Source organism: Protopterus annectens, chromosome 13.part0 (assembly GCF_019279795.1).
Source record: "Protopterus annectens isolate FY-2018-M chromosome 13.part0, PAN1.0, whole genome shotgun sequence".
Taxonomy (NCBI): Eukaryota; Metazoa; Chordata; order Ceratodontiformes; family Protopteridae; genus Protopterus; species Protopterus annectens.
Genome location: NC_056747.1, coordinates 1,058,919,122 through 1,058,941,326, shown reverse-complemented (window position 1 = coordinate 1,058,941,326; position 22,205 = coordinate 1,058,919,122). Strand labels below are relative to the sequence as shown.

General features: G+C 46.9%; 1 protein-coding gene across 1 annotated transcript in view; it reads right to left on the bottom strand.

The window, feature by feature from the left end:
* Nucleotides 1-22,205, bottom strand: part of FBXL20 (F-box and leucine rich repeat protein 20) — a 2,487,640-nt gene that overhangs the window by 478,586 nt on the left and 1,986,849 nt on the right. The window lies entirely within an intron of this gene.

The window sequence follows — 22,205 nt, the reverse complement described above, 5'->3', positions numbered from 1 at the left end:
TGTACTTGGAAGCGCTTATCCTGGTTATTAAAGATTTTATTCATGCTCTGCCGTGGTGGATCCTTTGGGTTTCGTTGCTGCTGTATTTGTTGTTTACCAATTTGGTCCTTCAGTTCTGCTGCGTCTGGTTTTATTTCCAACTTAAAATTATAAATAAAAATTTTAAAAAAATCAGGAAATGAAGGGGCCACTCGGAAATTCGTGGCACCCCATTATTTTGGCCTCAAAACTGGTAAATACAAAGGAATTCGGTATGGCTGAGAGGTGTGGTGTTTGGCGAATTTACATACTAACAACCAGCTGACCTAGGCACAGAACTCCATGATGGAAACATTCTTCAAACAGGTGATGAAAGCAGCAAAACTCCAGTGGCAGGAAAAATGTAGTTAATAATTAACTTTGAAAGCAGATGCTTAACCACTGCTAAAATCTTCTCACCTAGTGCACAGGAGTAAACAGCTGGCCCATTTTCATGAGGTCAAGCAACTTCATAACATCCCTGTTGACAGTGAACCCCTGTGGAATGAAGGGCAACTTCTTCCTCTGAATTCGGCCCAGAAAGGGATAAGTATGGAATGACAAAGAGGCAGCTCTAAAACCATTTTTGAGAAGGAAATGAGTGCTTATCACAAGAGAAGCCCTTGTTCTTGTGAAAGACTAATGAAGACTTCTCCATGCACAAGTCTCTAACTCTTAAGATTCAGATAGCAAATTAAATGGCCAACAAACGATATTTTCCAAAAAAACGAAAAGTCAAGTTTTGTGAACAAGCCTGTCTTGAAGGGTCAGTGGAAAAGACCATTAGTAATAAAATGAAAGCCTCAAAGAGAGGTTTGTAACCCTTTTTCACTTACTACTAATGCTGTCAAAAAAGCATATCCCATGTGAATATTGCGATGCTACCCTTCAGTACTGGCCTTGTTACAGACTAGCCACCAGTACTGTCCAAGGATAAAAGTAATGAAGTTTTGCTCAGCTTCTTCAACAAGACATATATTACACTCAAAAAGCAAAGGCCAAAGCCATTTCATCTCAATAGATTAGTGCTGAAATGCACCAAACAAATGACCTGTGGAAGAGGATTTTGGTTTACTAAACATCCCAGAATAATTTACCAAGATTCCGTGATCAAGGTCATGTATGATACTGGCAAATCCTGGAAAGACCACTGAGTGAAAAGAAGCCACTGTAGAATACGCATGTGGAAGCGTGCAAAAGGAACTAGCGTAATTGCTGCAGCCATTGAGCCCAGTACTTGTAAAACTTGTCTTGCCTGAACTCTCTTCTTTATGAGAAGTGAAACTTGCTGATGAATGGTTGACACCCTGTGTCTTGAGGCAGTTTTGCTATCACGCGTCTTGCATCTAAGTTGGATCCTATAAAGGTAATAGACTGACAAAGCAACAAGGCAGACTTTTCGTAGTTTATGGTGATGCCAAACTGGGAAAAATTTTGGACTGTGTAGTCCCGTGCTTTGATTAGTTGATGCTCGGTGGTAGTAGTGAGGAGCCAGTCGTGTAGATATGGAAACACCTGGAATCCTAGACACCTCAGGTGAGCCGTGACCACTGCCATACACTTGGAACTGATAATGACTGGCTCCCAGCCAGAAGTGTAGGAATCTCCTGGATTGCCTGTCCATTTTTATATGGTAGTACGCGTCCTGGAGATCTATGGTGCACATCCAATTGTCCTGACCCAAGAAGGGAAGAATGGACTGCAGTGTTACCATCTGGAACTTCATCTTTTTTACCCATTGGTTTAGTTTGCTGAGATCCAAAATGGGTCTCCAGTTCCCTGTCTTTTTTGGAACTAAAAATAACCTTAATTACATTCCGGATCCGATTTGGTCTGCGGGGACTTCCTGGATGGCTTTTTTTCTAGCAATCTTTGAACCGCTAGGATTGCATGATCCCGAAGACTGGGTGGAACATCTGGGATAGAACGTTTGTCTTTTGGTGGGGGGTGGACTGAGAAAAGGGTATTTTGTAACCCCTGGATATTATCAACAGTACCCATGTTTCTCTCATGATATAGAGTGCCAGGCTGTTGGGTACAGTGATAGTCTGCACTCAACTGCCTCCAGAGTATCTCTGTCGCCCTGCTGTTGCGGACCCCCTCCGCTGCGAGGGCAGCATCTTCCGTTGCTGTTTCCCCCTTTGCCCCTAGGGGAAAAATCTCCACGTGTGTCAGGCGAAGATTCCTGGCATTTTCAGAAGTTCATTTTTCTACTCTTCTGACCTTTAGGATAGGGTCTAGATGGAGTGGAAAAATGGACTCCTACGGCAGAGAGAGTCTTGCCATCCTGTTTACACCTGGTGAGAGTCTCTTACCTGAGGCTCGAACAAGGACAAGCCATCGAAGGGGGTGTTGAAAATTAGCGATAAATAGCAAAAATGCACAAAGTACTTAGCCTGAGCCAGTAGTAGCAATCGCGATGCTGCAAGCGGCAAACGAGATCTGGGTAGCTGCCGCTAGGCATGTTGGGATTAGGGGTAGCCTTGAGACAGTAAAAGCTCTTGAGCTATAGTAAATCGGCCAAGTGAGAGCTGAGGATCAGCTGTGGATCCAACCAGATCTCAACCACCAAGAACGAAGGTGAGATGGGACAACATAACATACTACATTAACAAAGACGGTTCAAGAGTAAAGCCATCTGCATGGGACTTGGTCCATAATAGATAGTACCTGTTCTGGGGGGTATGGGAAGAAGACTGGAAGAGAAATGTCCTGGTTAAGAGTAAACTCTGGCATACCCTTGGGCATTAAAAGCAGGACTACTCTTAAGGGTGACTGTGACCTTAATTAAGGTCAGGGAAAGGCCCCTTGCACATAAGGGCTTCCAATTGAGAAATGTGTCAAGCTGAGATGAAGGCCAGCAGAAGGGCTATTTTCCAGGTTAGTGTTTTAATGAATGCTGAGACTGCTGGCTCAAAAGGAGCTAGAAAACGCTTCTCTATAATAAAGCGAAGATCCCTGACAAGAATGGGGTGTATCCTTGGTGGTCTCTGATGAAATACTCCCTTTAGGAATTGTTTCATAGGGGATGAGAGTATGCAGGGTGTATGGGCAGGCATGCTCAGCAAGAGATATGTACATCAATGGAAGAACAGAATACATGTTCCCTGTACAGCAATAAAGATATTTCATTAGGTAGAACCCCCTTTGACTGGCACCATTTCAACTTAATGTACAGCTTCCTGGTACATGCCTTTCTGGCTTCCCTCAGAATATATATCTTGTATTCAGTAAACTGATGTCTATCCAAAATTATGGACAAACCATCCAACCTGTGGGGTTCAGGACTTTGAGATTTGGGTGACAGACCCTTTTTGTTCTGAGAAAGACATCCACACACAGAGGGAAAGATCTTGTCCTTCCTTCTTACACTGAGTGAAAATAGGAGGGAGAACCACTGCTGTCTGGGCCAGTGTGGTGCAACATCAGGAGCATCTTCATCACATCTACCCTGATTTTCTGCATTACCCTGGAGGTGAGGGTAGTGGAAGGAAGGCATATAGAAATATTCCTGTCCAAGAGAAGAAGGTATCTGTTTTACTTGCCCCTCTCTGAGTGGTTGTGGACCAGAAAATCCTTAGGTGTCTTTTCTGAATAGACACAGAGAGGTCTAGTTCTAGCATACCCCACTAAGTGGACTAGGTCAAGAAAGATCTTTAATTCAACATACAATCATTTGGGTCTAAAAGTGATCTGCTCGGGCAATGTGCAACATCGTTCTCTACCCCAGGGATGTAAGAGACTATTCGTAACAGCTGTACCTCCTGTGAAAGTTACATGAGTTATACTGCAAGCCTGCACAGATAGTAAGAGTGGGTACCCCATACTTGTTTACATACCACATGACTGTAGTGTTGTCTGCTTGGATATTTACGGGTCTCTGTTTCATTTTGTCTTTGGATGCTCTCTTGGCTGGAATGACTGCCATAATTTAATGTTTACTTGTTGTTTTTGTCATTTAACTGTCACATGTCTGCTGTATTCACATGCTTTCTAAGTGTGCCCCCAAGCCATACCTGAGCTGTCTGTGGTCAGCACATGGTATGTTTCCTGGATCCTGAATGGGATGACATGGAGATCTGTGATGTTCTCCCACCACAGGTTCTCCGTTTCTAGACAGGAGAAGAGAGGAATGGTAGTCTCCAAGGAGTATTTGGACAATTTTTTGAGGTACCACTAACTTCCTCATGTAGAGCTTGGCTATGGAGACCATCAGAATGCAAGATGCCATGTGTTCCAGGGGTCTGATGGCTTCCTGGCTACAAATGTGTTTGAATTAGCTCAATAACATTTTTGTCCTGTGAAAGGAAGGCTTTCTGTTGAATATAGTCCAGGACTTCACCAAAAGGTGACCCAGGTAGTGGGGCACAGCTGGGAGGACTTTTGGACTTTGAGGGTAAAGCCCATCTGAAAGCTTTCCACAGTGGTTTGCATGGTGTTGGTGGATCTCTTCAAGAGATGCTGCTTGAATCAGGCAGCTGTCCAGATACAAACAAATTTTTGCCACTATGGTCGTGGGGAAGCCACTGGCCTGGGCAAAGTACAGTTGTGTACACTTGCCATAAATGTAGATGTTTGAGTGTATTCACTGCTGCAGTCATCACCTGTGGGTTATCCCTGCTGTGGTAGCCCTCGGCCAGCCTGAATACCAGAGTCAATGTTTTTCTCCATCGGCTGCTGTTGCCTGTAGTCTGACGTCAGGTCATCAGTGCTATAAAGCAAGGCAGCCAATGTCATTACATCAGTTTTTCTTGCTCTAACCCATCAGAAGCCCAAGAAAAAATGGTAAAGTGGTCCTGGTGACTAAAAGCCACTGTGGGAAGCCTATGACCCCCTAAGAAAAAAGGATATAAGGAGGAAGGAGGGAGGGAAGCCAGGACTGTTACAGTGAATACACTCGAACATCTACATTTATGGTAAGTGTACACAACGGTACTATGTTCGTGTTTCACTGTTGCAGTCATCACCTGTGGGAGGTTTCTCAAAGCTGAGGAGAGGAGTGGAAGGATTAGAGACCTAGGCATGGGTCAGCATGCCCTGCAGAACTACAGAGGCAATCCCTGCCCTAGCTTAAGAGAAAAGAGGTAGGTGGTAATGTTTTATAAAGGTATGGACAGAGGTCCAGGTGGCAGCTTCCATGATGTCCCTGGTGGGAACTCCTCTAAGGAATGCTGTGGAAGTGGAGGCTGCCCCAGTGGAATGGGTACGAATAGACTTGGAGGGAGGTTTCCCATGTAGTCTGTAGCAAAAATGGATACAGTGTTGTGATATCCATTTGGAAATGGTTTGCTTGGAAATGGGCTTTCCCTCTGCCCCTGGGGCAAAGCTGACAAGAAGCTGGTCTGTTTTTCTGTAGGGTTTAGTACAGTCCGGGTAGTATCTGAGTTGTCTGTGCATGTCTAGTGAGTGCAGAATTCTTTCCCCCTTGTTTTGAGGATTAGGAAAGAAGGTGGGTAGATGTACGACCTGGTTGAGGGTCACATCAGATACCACCTTGGGCATAAAGGAGGGATAGTCCTCAGGGAGACCCTGACTGCATGGAAAATGATGAAGGGCTCAACGCCATGAGTGCCTGAAGTTCTGAAACCTCCTGGCTGAGGTGATAGCTAGTAGGAAAGCAGTCTTCCAGGAGAAGCATCTCAATTTTTCTGAAGCAGCAGGTTCGAATGGTGGTAATAAGAAGTTATGTACCTACCATAACGTTCCATGTTAGTTGTCTTCTCTCGCCTTCTTTCTTGCTTGATGGGTTTGGAGCCGATCCTCGGCTCCGACTCGGCACTTGCTAAGCTCGAGAGTCACTTTTACCAGCTCGAGGCAGCCCCATATCCCATGATGCAAGGCGGTAAGTACCCAGATCTCGTTTGATGACAAAGGGCAATAGCACCAAGCATAAAATACTTCCAAAAGGAAGAAAGAAACTTACAGATGAAATAAGGACCAGATCTGAATGGTCTTAAGCATAACAGTTTCTTATAACAAGGTCTGTCCAGGCCAGGGGGAAGGAGGGAGGGTCGCAAGAAAGAAGGCGAGAGAAGACAACTAACATGGAACGTTATGGTAGGTACATAACTTCTTAATGTTAAGTTGTCAATCTCGCCTTCATTCTTGCTTGATGGGACCGTCCTAGCACCTCTATCCTGGGTGGCTCAATGGAACAAACTCTTGAGGACTGTAGAGCCAAAACTGGCTCTGTCCCTGGAGGCCAAGTCCAATTTGTAATGGGAAACAAAAGTGTGAGGAGTGGCCCAAGTGGCGCTGCACAAATAGTGTCCAAAGGAAGTCTAGCTTGAAAAGCTGTAGAAGTAGCTAAGCTCCTAGTTGAATGTGCTTTAGGTTTTGAGCACAGCTGTTTTCCCTGAGTATAAATTTCAGAGATGACCGAAGAAAGCCATCTGGACAAAGTCACTTTAGAAACAGGAAGGCCTTTTTATTATCCGTGATAGGAAACAAAAAGTTGATCAGATTTTCTAAATTTTTTTGTTCTGTCCAAATAATATCTAAGTTGACGGTGGACATCAAGATAATGTAGCTTTTGTTCAGCCCTATCTGAATAGTTAGGGAAAAATACAGGGAGATCAATGGATTGATTCAAATTGTTCTTTGAAGCGACCTTAGGCAAAAAGGTTGGGTTAGTTCTCAAAGATACTCTGTCTTTGTGAAAAACCAAATAGGGGGGTCGAACCGAAGAGCATGAAGTTCAGACACCCTCCTGGCAGATGTAATAGCCACTAGGAATAAAGTTTTCCAAGAAAGATGTTTCAGGGAACAAGAAACAGCTGGCTCAAGGGGAAGAATCAAGGATGTCAGCACTAAATTTAGATCCCACTGAGGAGGAGGATTCCTGATTGGAGGCTTTAGTAGGAAAATTCCTTTCAAGAAGGCCCTGCAGAGCCTATGGGACATAATATTATGATCTGCGACCCCGACATGAAAGTTGGAGATAGCAGCCAATTGAACTCTGACTGTGGAAGAAGAGGAGCCTGCATGAAAAATCTCTGCTAAGAAGTCCAGGACTGCCTGAACAGGGGCAGTAAAGGGATCAATATTTCTGGCCTTAGCCCAATAAGAGAAACGTTTCCATTTGCTTGTATAAATCCTCCTGGTAGAGGATTTTAGTGAAGCTACTATGATGTCTCTAACTGGGTTAGAGATCAAAGGAAGCCTGGCTAAGGAAGGAAGTGGAGCAACCATGCTGTGAGGTTGAGAGAAGGGATTGACCGGTGCAGCTGACCCGATTGGTGAATCAGAAGATCTGGCACTGGGTCCAGATGCCACGGCTGCACCAAAAGGTGATGATGGAGGAACGGGAACCAAACTTGTCGAGGCCAGTAAGGGGCAATGAGAATCAATTTGGCTCTCAACACGGTAGCTTTCTGGATAACCTGAGGGATCAGAGGAAATGGAGGGAAGGCATAAAGAAGTCCCTGGGGCCAATCCTGGGTCAGAGCGTCTCTGGGGGGATGGCCTGATGGAGGGAAGAGGCAGAAGAAGTCTGGACATTTGCTGTTTTGGGGAGTAGCAAAAAGATCGCAACATGGACGACCCCATTCCAGAAAAATCTCTTCCGCTATAGATTGCTTGAGAGACCACTCGTGAGGCATGAGAATAGCTCTGCTCAATCTGTCCGCTACAATGTTGGTTTTCCCAGGGATATGCGTTGCTACCAGAAACCGATGAGAGGAGATCGCCCATTGCCATAGTCTGAGCGCTTCTCGACACAAGGGGTAGGACTTGGTTCCGCCCTGTTTGTTGATATACCAAACTACAGACATGTTGTCTGTTTGGACTGCAATTGTCCCTACGGGAAGAAAGTCGTTGAGGGCTTGCAACGTTAAAAGCACTGCTCTCATCTCCAGGACATTTATGTGCAGATGGTACTCGAACGGCTGCCACGTCCCATGAACCATTCTGCCCTGATAATGACCCCCCCCACCCGATCAGGGAGGCATCCGTGGTGACAGTGGCTATCGGGATGGGGGTACAAAGTACCTGCCTTGGTGAACCTGAGGAGATGTGATCCACCAAGCAAGATGCTCTTTGCATGTCTGAGTCACCAGAATCTGGTGACGCATTGGAAGTTGCTGGTATGACCATTGTGTGAACAGCATCCACTGAAGAAGGCGCATGTAGAATTGAGCCAGCGGAAGAAGAGTAATGGCCGCAGCCATGAGACCTAATACCTTTAGAACCATTCTGGCCTGTACTTTCTTGTTGGCCAGAATGATCCTGACATGACTCTGAATGTCTGAAACTCTTTGATCTGTAAGGGTAGCTGACATCCGAACAGTGTTTAAGTTTGCGCCTATGAAGGTAATAGACTGGCAGGGCAATAAGGATGACTTTTCGAAGTTGATCGAGATGCCCAAATGAGAACAAAGGTTTATTGTGTAATCCCTGGCTTGTATAAGCTGATGCCTGGTGGTGGCTGACAGGAGCCAGTCGTCGAGATACGGAAACACCTGGAATCCTTGATGTCTCAGGTGAGCCGTGACCACTGCCATGCATTTGGTGAACACTCTGGGGCTGTAGTGAGACCAAAGGGCAGGGCTCTGAACTGGAAATGACTGGACCCCAGCCGAAAGCGGAGAAATCTCCTGGAGCGTCTGTGAATTTTGATGTGATAGTACGCATCCTGAAGATCTATTGAGCACATCCAGTTGTCCTTCTGTAAGAAGGGCAGAATTGACTGAAGAGTGACCATTCGGAATCTTGTCTTCCTGACAGACTTGTTGTGTCTGCTGAGATCCAATATTGGTCTCCAGTCTCCCGTCTTTTTGGGGACCAAAAAGAACCTTGAGTAGATTCCGGGCTCTGAATGGTCTAATGTAACTGGCTGAATGGCTCTTTTGCAGTACTTTTGAGACTTCTAACTCTGCAATTTCCCTTAGACCGGTGGTACATCTGGAAGGGAATTTGAAGGAAGGGACTTTCCTCGAAAGGAATTATGTAACCCTTGGATATGATCGACTGTACCCATCTGTCTTGAGTGAGGGAATGCCAGGCTTCTGGGTACAGTGATAATCTTGGCCCGACTGCCTCCAAGGAGGGACAGCCGGGCAACACCTCAGGGATGCTGAAAGGGCTTGTCAGAGAGAGGCTCTCTGTTTCCCTGGTTTTGGACCCCTCTGCCTCTAGAGCGCGTCTGTTGTTGTTACCCCTCTGCCTCTAGGGGTAAACTGACCACGTGAATCCGGCGTGACTCCTTGGGATTTACGGAACCACATTTTCCCACCTTTCTGTCCTTTGGGATAAGGTCTAGAAGGGGTGGAAAACGGACTCCAACAGCAGAAAGAGTCTTGCCGTCCTGCTCGCACCTGGTCAAGGTTTCCTTCACCTGAGGGCCAAACAAAGCTGACCCATCAAAGGGAGAATTTGTGAAGGACGCCTTAAAGGGATCCGCAAAATCACATAGCCGCATCCAGGCTTGGCGTCTAAGAGCCACACCTGTACCTGCGGCTCTACTCGCTCCATCCGCAGCATAAGATATTAGCCGCATGGAGGAGTTTGCAATGGAATTGAGGGTTCCTAGCTGCGAAGCAATTTTTTCTTGAGCCCCTGCAGCTGTAGGATCCTGAACTACTTCGCCCAGCTCCTTAAGGATATCCCTCTGGAGTCTGGTGAAGTGACATAGGTAATTCAGCGAACACATAGCAAAGGTCGCTGAGGAAAACATCCGCTTACCGTACCTATCCATGGTCCTAGAGTCCTTATTAGGAGGATGGACAGGCACGGAAGGATCTGCAAGTTCCTTTTGGTGGCGCAGCCACCACCATGGCATCAGCGGGACACCCTTGGTGAGGAATTGCTTGTCACACGGGGCAGTGATAAATTTTGAAGGCCTCCTAGGGACTGGCTCTACAGAGTCAGGAGCTGCCCACGCCTTTCGTGCAATAACCTGCATAAGGGGGTCGAAAGGCGGAGACACCCAGGAGGTGGAGGGCCGAGATCCAAACGCCTCTAGGTATACTGACTCATCCTCAGAGGGATTGTTGGTGGGCCAGTTTCCCTCTGTTTCAGGAGTTCTAGGATGTCTGAGAAGGAGACATCCTCAGAGGGGATCTAGGGATCCCTCTGACTCATCAAAGTCAGTATCCGGTGACAGACTCGGGAGTCTACATGCTTCCTCTTACAAGTCCTCTTCCTAGGAGGATCTCCCGAAACATCAGGAGAATCCTCGGAAGAGGGGGAAATTCCCAATGGGGAAACCTGAGGCGGAGGATCTCTGGGTCCTGTAGCAAGAGAAGTGGCAGAGATGTCAACAGGTACTATAGAGGGAGGAGCTACGGGAACAGACTGCTGACTGATACCCGTGGCCAGCACACTCTTCATCACCTCGAATGCTCCCCTTCCAGGCAGGTCCGAGAGAACCCGTTCAGAACTAGGAGCTCCAGGGACCACCGAAAGGGAAGTCTCCGAGGCAGATGTCGGAGCCGAGCTCACCAAGGCCGAGGCTCCAAGGGGAAGAGCGGGCTCGGACAAGGGTCCGATGCCACTCACCCTCGGAGGAGACCATGGAAGCCCGACCACCGAATCCCTCTAAGGAAGGTCTCAAGAGGAGATAAGAGTAGAGGCTGAAGGAACAGAAGGGGTATCCTTCCTCCAGCCGTAGCAGTAACCATTCGAAGACCCCAACTCCAAGCTCTGGGGTAGAGTTGAAGGAGGAATTGTAACGGGTGTGGACCAACAGTCGCCTGTTGAGACGGACTATGTAACATTTGGGCCAGTACCTGTGACTTAAGTAATCTACTGACCACTCTCTCTAGGTCATGATCTGACAGTCTGGATGACCTTGAAGATCGGCTCAGATGGCTCCGTTCCCCAAGAACAGGTGAAGCCCGAGGCGAAAGTATCGGCCCCAAGGAAGGAGACCTCGACCTCTTCCTGGAATGAGCCATCGGAACCGATACTAAGGATCCTGTCGGAGCCGACTTCTCGGAGCCGACAGGAAGCCTCGATGTATCGGCTCCAGCCGGAGCCGATACAGCCACCAAAGTAACGGTGTCGGAGCCGATCGGAGCCGACACCGATGCCTGTGCCACATGGGTGTCGGAACCGATCGGAGCCGACACCGAAGTGGTCGATGCAGATTCGGCACCGATAGCCATCGGTGCCTAAGGCTTTGTTAAGCCAGAATCGGCTCCAGCCGGAGCCGATCTCGACTCGGAACGAGTCGGAGCCGAGGCCGCAGGCTTAGATACAGAAGCCTGGGCCTTGGAAGATTTTGCTGATTTTGACGGAGCCGACTTAGCCGGAGAGCCCTCCGGCTTAAGAAGGCCCCTAAGTATCAGCTTGTTGCGTCTCTCCTGCAGGACTCTCTGGCTGAAGGAATGACAAATAGCACAGGAGTCCTGCAGGTGAAGAGGCCCCAGGCAATACAGGCAAGAAGTGTGACCATCTGTCAGAGACATCTTCTGACAGCACGAGTCACACTTCTTAAAACCTGAGACCCTCTCCTTTGACATGGTGCTTAAACACACACACACACCAGTCAAAAAATTTAAATTAAAGAAAATACCAAAAAGGTATTCCTAAAAATAAACACACACACACCCTAACAGGGAGGGGATGGGATGGGTAAAGTTTGACTAAAAAATATTAAAAAAGACAGGGATTTTCTGTCAGGAAATCTAAATAATTAAATTATAACTAACAATAAAGTATTTTTTTAACAAAAGGGGCTTTAATATTAATAAAGTGAATCACTTACCAGGAGCTGGTAAAAGGAGGACCTCATAAGCGAAGCGGCAAACGAGATCTGGATACTTACCGCCTTGCATCATGGGATATGGGGCTGCCTCGAGCTGGTAAAAGTGACTCTCGAGCTTAGCAAGTGCCGAGTCGGAGCCGAGGGATCGGCTCCGAACCCATCAAGCAAGAATGAAGGCGAGATTGACAACTTAACATGGTTAGTTTTTCTAAAACATAATTCAGGTCCCAGGCTGGAGTGGATGGCCTTCTGGGAGATCTGATATTAGAAGCCCCTCTGAAGAATTGTTTAATCAAAGGATGTGAGAAGAGGGACTGGTCTTTATCGAAATGACCTGAAATGGCTGAGGCATGGATTTTAATAGAAGTGAAGGAGAGGCCACTATTGAGTAACTCGGCTAGGCACTCCAGGATAAGAGGAATGGAAGGTTGTGAGGTACTGCCCCCTCTGGACTGGTTCCAGCAGCAGAATCTTTTCCATTTCCCTGCATAAGATTTTCTGGTGCTGGGCCTTCTGGCCTCTGTGATAATGTCTAGGACCTGTTTGCTTAACAGGGGCCCCTAGTTTACTTTTAAAGTATTAGCTATGCTGATAGTTTGAGAGTCTGCAAGTCCAGGTGCAGCATCCCCCCCCCACCACCTTGGTCAGGAGGTCTGAGATCCATGGGGAAGCTGCCTGGGAGGCTGTACTGTCAGGCTGCGCAGTAAGGGGTACCAATGCTGTCTCGGCCAATCTGTAGCATTGAGGATGGCATTTGGTCTCTCCACCCTTATCTTGATCAGTACCTTGGGAATAAGAGGCAGAGGAGGGAATGCGTACACAAAGAGGGAGTTCCAGTGGAAGGTCAAGGCATCCACCCTCCACGCTGGGTGGTGATGCTCCCTGGTACAGAATTTTTTCAGCTGGTGGTTGAGGAGCGAAGCAAAGAGATCCACCTCCGGAGTTTCCCACTCCTGAATGACTTTTCTGTGGAGTTGCCATTCGTGGGGGTTCAGTAAGTTTCTGCTTAGATGGTCTGCCAGGGTATTGTTGATCCCTGGTAGGTATTGGAAAATTAGGTGTAATCCCATGGAGGAGACTGTCAAGCCAGAGGTTCATGGCTAGCCTGCATAGAGGGCAAGATTGGGTCCCTCTGTTTGTTGATATACCACATTACTGTGGTGTTGTCTGTTTTGATAAGGAGAACCCCTGGCCTGAAATGGAGTTTGAAGGATGTCAGAGTCTTTTGTACTGCCATCATTTCCTTCTGACTGATGTGTAAGGGAAGGTGGTGGGCATCACAAAGACCTTGGCTACACTTGCCTGCTAGGTGAGTGCCCCAAGCAATGTCTGAAGCGTTGGTGGAGATGGTCTGCCCGGTAGGGCGGAAGATGAAGGGAAGACCCTTGTTCTTGGCACGGGCCCCTGCCCACCAGAGAAACTTGGCCCTTATACAGGGGATCAGAGGGAGAGAGGTCTCTAGAGGCCTAGTGCTGACACCAAAGGTTCTTTAGATACCAATGAAGTTTCTTCATGTGAAGCCTGGCTACAGGAATGAGAATGATGCAAGATGCCATGTACCCCAAGACTAGCAGGAACTTTCTCGCAGTGAGGTGACTTCTGGAAGCCAGCTGGGTAAAGTAGAGAGACAGGAAGCTCTGCTTTTCTGGGGACAGGAAGGCCATTTTGGATGCTGTATCCAGCAGTGCTCCCAAGAAAATGATCTTCCTGGAGGGTGTCTGCTTTGATTTCTTCTCATTGATGGTGAACCCTAGGGAAGTTGGGGGTATATGACAAAGTGCAGGTCCTGGAGCAGCTTTTCTTTGCACTCTGCCTGAATGAGGCAGTCATCCAGATAAGGGTAATTCTGTATATTTGTCTGTCTGCAAAATGTCATGGCCGGTGCTAAGCATTTGGTGAATATTCTGGGTGCAGTACATAAGCCAAAGGGTAGCGCAGAGAACTGAAAGTGTTGTGAGCCTGCTCTGAAGCTCAGGAATTTCCTGTAGGATTCCCTTATGGGGATGTGGAGGTATGCATTGGTTAGGTCTAGGGTCACTAGCCAGGCATTTTTTGTCAGCATAGGCAGCAGCTGCTGCAAAGTTAGCATTTTGAATTTGGGGACCACCAGGGAGGTGTTCAGAATGGATAGATCCAGGATGGGGCGCCAAGTGCCCTCTTTTCTGGGAACAAGTAATAGTCTGGAATAAAAGCCTTTGCCTGTTTTCTCTGATGGGACAGGTTCTACTGCTCCCTGGGATGACAGAGTTTGGACCTGTTTCAATGCTTCTGCCCACTGATTTGGAGGGCAAGTCTGGGTACGGTCTTGGAATTGGGAGTTTGATGAAAGAGAATTTGTATCCCTGAAAACTGAATTTTAAGACCTAGTAGTCCTTTGTTACAGATAGCCAATATTTTTTGCAGAGGGAAAGCCTTCCTCCTAGCTTTAGGTGACTGAAAGGAGGACGGGGGGGGGGGGGGTCATTGAGAGTTTTTGCCATAGAAGGGTGGCTTACAACTCCTTGCCTTTGGGGCTGAATTGGTCCACTGCTTGGTTCTCTGCTGCCCCTGAGAGAGGGGCCTGAGTGGTCTGTCCCTGCAGGGCTTACCTTGGCCCTGTCTTCTAGGTGCAAGGAAGGATCAGTGTTGAGAGGGAAAGTTCCTGCTGAACCTGAGAGGTTGAACCTGAAAGAAATCTTTTACTGTTTGCATAGATTATGCTTTGTCTTACATATTTTTAAGCACCTCTTCTGCTTTTACTCCAAACAAGAGGTCCTTATCCAGGGGTGCATCAATTAATTTAGACTTGACATGATCAGGTAGAGGTTGTTCCTTCAACCATGCATGTCTCCTAATGACCAAGCCTGACACTGCTGCTATGCTTGAGGCTTCTAGGGTATCATATCCACAGTGTAATGAGTGTTTGGCCACTTGACAAGTAGAGTGCAGTAAATCTGTTAACTCTTTCAAATTGACACAGTCAAGAAATGTTGAAATTATTTGTTTTAATAGTTCTAAAGTGTTTTGTTGATATTTTTAACATACGAAATTACAGTAGAGTGCTCTGATAGCTAAGGTTGCAGAGGTGTATACTTTTTTACCCCATCTGTCCAGAGCTCTGGAAACCTTGTCAGAAGGAATAGGATTCTTGGCAGAACTAGTCTTAGCTCCTTTAGGTCCATGTGTAATGACCTCTGGGTCTGCAGCAGGATTTCTGTACAGGTATTTGTGAGAATCCAGTACTCTGTAATACCTGTCAGGTTTACTGGGAGCAGGTGGGAGGGCATCAGGGGCTAAGCCGTATTCATGGAAAACATCATCCACCACTTCTAAAATAGGGGGGATGGTCAGGGGTCTGTGGTGGTGCAGGTCCAGAAAAATACAGTTGTGTACACTTACCGTAAATGTAGATGTCCGAGGGTATTCACTGTTGCAGTCATCACACTTAGGTTATCCTGCCAGGGGTAGCCCTCAGTCGGTCCGAATACCAGAGGCTTAGTATTTCTGCATCAGTTGCTGTTGCTCCAGGACTGACGTCAGGTCGTCAGTGGTATAAAAAACAGGCAACCAACGGCGCCTGAGAGTGCGCTTATTAAAGCAAGCACAGGCAGCACAGGCCGAGACGTCGTGGTCTGGGCCCAGGCAAGGAAGACAGTAAGAATGGAAGTCCTTATGAGGTATTTGTTTACCACAAGACAAACAATTAACTTTCTCAATTTGTTCTGACATCGGCTGAGGCAAGAAAAAATGTTCCCCAACGGGGTACTTAGCTTTTAGATGACTTCGGTACTGAAAACACAGGAGCTGACCGACCGGCACTTGCGAACTGCTTCTGCTTCGGGCACCGCGCGGCAAGAAAGACTGAAGAAGATGGCGTCGGCCGATGCCTTTATACTCCAGACATTGTGACGTCGGAGAGGAGGCGACACCAGCTGACGCCGGACCCAGACTTTGGAATTCGGCCGACCGAGGGCTGCCTGAGGCAGGACAACCCATATGTTATGACTGCAGTTGCATTCTTGAAGGACATCAGGCAACCAACGCCATTACATCAGTTTCTCTTGCCCCAAATGTTAGGAGCCCCCAAACAGGGAGCAAAGTTATGGTGGAATAACACCCCCAGTAGAAAGTAAATACCAAAAGCCCTGTAAAGAGCGAGGAAGAGAGAGAGAGAGAGAGACAAGGGGGCTGGAGGGTGGGAGACCAGGACTGCAACAGTGAATACACTTGAATATCTACATTTATGCTAAGTGTACACAACTGTTTTTTGTTCTTCGTGTTTCACTGTTGCAGTCATCACACTTGGGTTGATTCCCAAAGCTGAAGAACGGGTGGAGGCAGTCAAGAAGAGTTGGGGCTGGCTAGTATGCCCTGCAGGACTGCGGTTGCAAAGCCCACCCTGGATTTGGAAAAGATAGGCAGGTGGTAATGCTAGGTGAAGGTATGAACAGAACTCCAAGTTGCAGCTTCCAGGATGTCCCTGGTAGGTACCCCTCTGAGAAAGGCTGCAGAGGTATAAATTGCCCTAGTGGAATGTGTTCTTAGCCCCTGTGGGGGTGGTTTCCCATGGAGTTTGTAACAGAAATGGATAAAGTCTGCTATCCATTTAGAGATTATTTGTTTTGATATGGCCTTGCCCTCTGCCCCTGGTGCAAAGCTGACTAGTAACTGGTCAGATTTCCTAAAGGGCTTAGTCCTATCCAAGTAGAATCTGAGCTGTCTGCACACATCTAGAGAGTGCAGGCTCCTTTCCCCCTTATTTTGAGGTTTAGGGGGAAAAAGGTGAGCAAATGAATAGATTGGTTGAGAGCCACATTGGACACCACTTTAGGCATGAAAGTTGGGTTAGTCCTGAGGGAGACCCTGTCAGTATGAAAAATAATGAAGAGTTCCACAGGCATAAGTGCTTGTAGCTCAGACACTCTTCTAGATGAAGTGATGGCCAGAAGCAAGGCTGTTTTCCAAGAGAGGAATTTTAACTCTGCTGAAGCTCCAGGCTCAAAAGGGGGTAGCGGGAGTTTTTCCAACACAAAATTAAGGTCCCAAGCAGTGGTAGGGGCTCTTCTTGGTGGCCTTAAATTGTTAGCCTCTCTCAGGAACTGCTTGATGAGAGAATGTGAAAAGAGAGGTGGCTCAGTGCTGTAATGATATAGCAGAGGCATGGATTTTAATGGAAGAGAAGGAGAGGCCCCTGAGGAGTAGGTCTGCTAGGTAATCCAGGATGAGAGGTAAGGAGGGCTGTACTGGGTCAGTTCCTTTAGTCTGGATCCAGGAACAACACCTTTTCCACTTGCCAGTATAGGATTTTCTAGTGCTGGGTCGTCTGGCTTCACGTATAACATCCAGGACCTTCTTGCTTAGCGTGGCCACTGGAGGAGAAGTCAAGGAATAAGCCAGGCTGCCAAGTTCAAGTTCTGCAATTGTGGATGCAAGAACGAACTCTCCCTCCTGCTCAGTCAGGAGAGTTGGAATATGATGGAGGTTCCATAGAGGCAACAGTGACAGACTGCGCAATAATGGGTACCAGTGTTGGCGTGGCCAGTCTGTGGCAATCAGGATTACCCTTGGTCTTTCCTCCCTTATTTTGAGTAATACTCTTGCAAGAAGAGGTAGAGGGGAAATACACCGATTGAGATATTTACCCATTGATAGGATAGGGCATCCACTTTCCAGGCCTTGCTGTGAAGTTCCCTGGTGCAGAATTTGCTGAGCTGGTGGTTGTGAGGGAAGGCAAATAGGTCCACCTTCGGGGTACCCCATTTTTGGGTCACAAGGCTGAAGGTGTTGTGGTTTAATTGCCACTCGTGTGGGTCTAGGAGATTTCTGTTTAAGTTGTCTGCCAGAGAGTTTGGTTGTCTGGCAGGAATTGAGCTAGCAGATGAATATGCTGCTGAGGCAGTGTTCCAAAGGGTCATGGCTAGCCTGCAGAGTGAGTTACCTCCTGCTTGTTGATGTACCACATCACTGTGGTGGTGTTGGTTTTGATTAGTAGAGGGCCCCAGAGAGAGCAGGGATCTGAAAGCTGTTAGAGCGTGCTGAACAGCTACCATCTCTTTTTGGTTGATGTGCAGATGAATGCAATTTGCACTCCAGTGGCCCTGAATGCACCTGCTGTCCAGGTGTGCACCCCAGGCATAGCTTGATGCATTTATGATTAGGGACTGGCCAGTGTGGGGTTGTGAAAAGGGAAGTCCCTTGTTGTGGTTGCATGCTGCTACCCACCAAAGAAAATCTTTCTTTAGACAAGATATTATAGGTATAATAGTTTCCAGGTCCTGAGAATGTTGACACCAAAGGCTTTTTAAGTACTACTGATGTTTCCTCATATGCAGTCTGGCATATGGAATTAGTAGAATGCATGAGGCCATGAACCCTACAGCTTGCAGGATTTTCCTTGTGGATAACTGGGTTCTGATGGCCAGTTGAGAGAAGTAGCCTGTCAGGCTTGTTTTTATGAAGTAAGGAATGCCATCTGGGATACTGTGTCCAGGCTTGCTCCCACAAGCACAATTTTTTGACTGGGGACTAGTTTGGATTTCTTTTCATTGATAGTGTAACCCAGTGAGGTTAGTAGGTCCTTTACAAATGTCAGGTGCTGCAACAGCTTTTCCTGACTATCTGCCTCAATCAGGCAGTCATCCAAGTAAGAGGTTAATTTGAATATTTCTTTGTCTGCAGTAAGCAGTGGCTGGAGCCAGGCATTTTGTGAAAACTCTGGGAGCAGTGGATAAGCCAAAGGGAAGTGCAGAGAACTGATAATGCATAGATCCTGCCCTGAAAAGTAGACATTTCCTGAAGAGTCTCTGACTGGGATATGCAGATAGGCCTCTTTTAGGTCTAGGGTGGCTAACCAGGCATCTTTGGACAGCATTGGGAGAAGCTGCTGTAGGGTGAGCATTTTGAATTTTGGTACCACCAGAAAGGTGTTTAGAATGGATAGATCTAAGATTGGGTGCCAGGTCTGGAGTAGAAACCTTGGCCTATCTGTTCTGTAGGAACAGGTTGAATTGTCCTAATGGAGGAGCAGGGAATGAACTTGGTTTTGTGCCTCTGCCCACAGGTTTGGAGGAAGATCTGGGAATCCTTTTGGGGTTGGCAGCATGTGGAAATAGAATTTGTACCCCTGGGACACTATGTTGAGGACCCATCGATTGTTGGTGATGGAGGCCCAGTTTTTTGCATGAGAGGCAAGTTTGCCTCCTAGAGGTATGAGCAGATGGGCAGAGGTGATACATGGAGTTGAGAAGTCATTGTGAATTCTTTCCATAAGGGGGTGGCTTAGCACTCACTGTTTTAGAAGTGGAGGTATGCCATTGCTTAGATGTCTGCATACCCTGAGACTGCTGTCTGGGGGGGGGGGGTCTGCTTCCCCTAGGTCTAACATGAGGTGGCCTTGAGGGGGCTGGAAAGGACCAATGTTTTGAGGGGCAATGCCTACTGAATCTTGGAGGCTGGAGTTCGAAAAAGTCTGTCTGCATAGACTTAGCTTTTTGTTTCATCTTTTTCAATACCTCTTCTGCTTTGGTGACAAACAGATTGACTTTATTCAGTGGTGTGTCCAATAAATTTGATTTGACAGGATCTGGGCAAGGTCTGTTCCTTAAGCCAAGCATGTCTTCTAAGTACAGAACCTGTGACTGCTACCCTGCAGGACGCTTCTAGGGCGTCAAACCCACATTGCAGGGTATGCTTACTAACTTGGCTTGCAGAACGCATAAGCTCCTGTAATTCTTTGTTTTCTGCACAGTCAGGGAAGGTAGATAATTTTTGTTTAATAAGTTCCATAGTATGTTGCTGGTATTTCAGCATGTGGAACTGAATTTAATTCTCTAATGGCAAGAGTTGCAGAGGTGTAAACTTTTTTTACCACATCTGTCTAAAGCTCGGGAATCCCTGTCCAAAGGGGTGGGATTCTTAGCTGTGGTTGCTTTTATTCCTTTAGGTCCTTGGGAGATGACCTCTGGGTCAGCAGTAGGATTTCTGAAAATAAATTTGAGAGTCAGGGACTATGTAGTACCTGTCAGGTTTCCTGGGAGCAGGAGGCAGAGTATCAGGAGTTAGACTGGATTCCATAAAAACATCATCCACAACATCCAGAACAGGAGGAATAGCTAAGGGTCTGTGCTGTGGTAAATCTAAACATTCTGAGTCACTTTTTGGACTGAGGATAATCCTGCATTCTCAATGGAAATGCTCTCTCAAGGTATGTAGGGTTTCACCAAAAGAAAAATCCTCTGGAGGAGAGGCAGAAGAAATGGATTTCTCTGCATCTGAATCCTCATAAGCAGATAAGGGCATGTCTTCATAATCAGAAACCTCAGTCATCGGACTCCTGGTCAGATAAAGCTGCTGGGGACAAGTCTCTTTTCCTTTTAGCAGGGGTAAGCTGGCTTCCCCTAATGAGCATGATAAAGTCTTCTTCCACTTTAAGCATCCGAGATTGAGGCAAGGAAGCATGTGCTTGAGTTTGGGTCGTCGTTTTATTAGGCGTACTTCGTACTCTGGGCCTTAGAAACTCGGTATCTTTAGAAAGAACTGAAGACGTGAAAGAAGTCGTCGGTTTGTGTCAAATATTGGTAGTGCGAAGAACTTCCTCAGAAGCCGGTGCCTGCACAGTGGCACTGAGGTAGAGAAATCCACAGGTTCCGTAGTCAAAGAAGAGTCTCGCAGCATACCGAACTCCGAACAGGTCTCGGTAGCGGCCTGCCATAGAAGCGAGCATCAGCGGCTGAAAAGTGCCTCACTGAGTTCCGGGTATACTGCCAACTAGCTGTCTCTATCTTTATCATTTTGTTTTTCAGAATGTCTATGGATTGTTAGCTGCCAGATGCCATTTCGGAATGTAAAGACGGAAGAAAAAAATACCGGTCTACAATAAGAGCTCTACAGCGAATGGTTCTCGCATTAAAGAGGGCACAGAACCGGCAATGGGGGACGTCGAGGTCGGGGCCTAAACAAGTGACGCAGTATGAATGGAAGTCTCGGGGTGGAATCTGCTTTCCACAGGCGAAACAATTGTTAACTTTTTCGGATATCGGTTAGTGCAAGAAAAAGTATCCCCAATGGGATACTTAGCTTTAGATGTTTTCAGCAGTAATTCAAACTCTGGTAGTGACTGTCCAGCACACTTGCAAACTGCTTCTGCTACGGGCTGCACGGCAAGAAAGACTGATGTAATGGCGTCAGCTGGCTTGCTTTATAGCAGTCATGACCTGATGTCAGACTACAGATGACAGCAGCTGACGCAGAAAAACATTGACTCTGGTTTTCAGGCAGGCCAAGGGCTACCACAGCAGGGATAACCCACAGGTGATGACTGCAACAGTGAGACATGAAGAACATCATTAGCTACAGCAACCCCAGATGCCACTTTGGCTTGAGGGCTTGAGTATGGCAGACAGCAAGGTCTCAGGATGCAGACAAGTGGCCACGGCCTCAGTCCATCCACTGAAGCAAATCCTTCCTGACCACCAGCAGAGAGATTCTGACTTCTTAAATAACGAAGGTATGAGTATCAGAAGCCACAGCCTGCAAAGTGGCTCCAGACCCAAACACCAGCTCAGTTCCAATTCATGAAGATGAGGAAGGAGCCAAAGACATGTCATTCTACAGGGTTGTGCAAGAGAACTCGAGTCCAGCAGTCATTGTTATAGGGGGCTGCAAATGTTCCTCACCTGAAATCAATTATTTCAGCCAAGGTGGGGGAGCCCAACACAGTAAGAGTGTTGTCGGCCTCCCTGACTTCCTCCTTGTTTAACTGCTTCTCCTTGCACTTTACTGGGATGTTGAGCTGGAAGCAAATGGACAACATTGCATGCAGAGGCATAACACTATCTTCCTTAAAGTATCTATTAAGGGGAGTTGGCAATGCACCCAAAAACTCTCATCATTAAAACAGGCAGCACACAACTGAGATATGTTGTGCACTAGGCCTAGGAAAAAAAGGAGTCTGAATGAAAGTCCCTGTATGGAATACGTTTTCCACACTTAAGGCAGTTATTAACTTTAACTGACATTAACTAGAAACTCCCAAGAAAAAGAAAACATTCGTCAATAGGGTACTTCGCTTTTGATGAATCTCTAGTTTCGGGACGATACAGCTGACACCATTCTGCATCAAACTGGCACAGCAAGAAAAATCAAACATGGCATCAGCTAGCAACTCCTTTATACCACTGATGTCAGATTGGAAGGACATTCGCCAGTACGGGGATAGTGAAATTCAGTGGCACTCAAGTTTATCACGGGGTTCTACTGTCAGGAATTAACAAAACTCAGCACTGCAAATGTGACTATGATGAACATGCTGAAAATTCAAAGTATGGTTCAAACAGTAGCTTCAGTCAAAAGAAAAATGTTATCAAAATGTTGGCAGATAAGCATCCTGCACCCAATTATGGACCTTACAAAAGTATGTCTTGCTGAAACTGCTGTACGAAGCCATAAGCCAAACCAGGTGATTGAATTATTCATGAGGACTACTTGGAGTCTGCTCTATAAA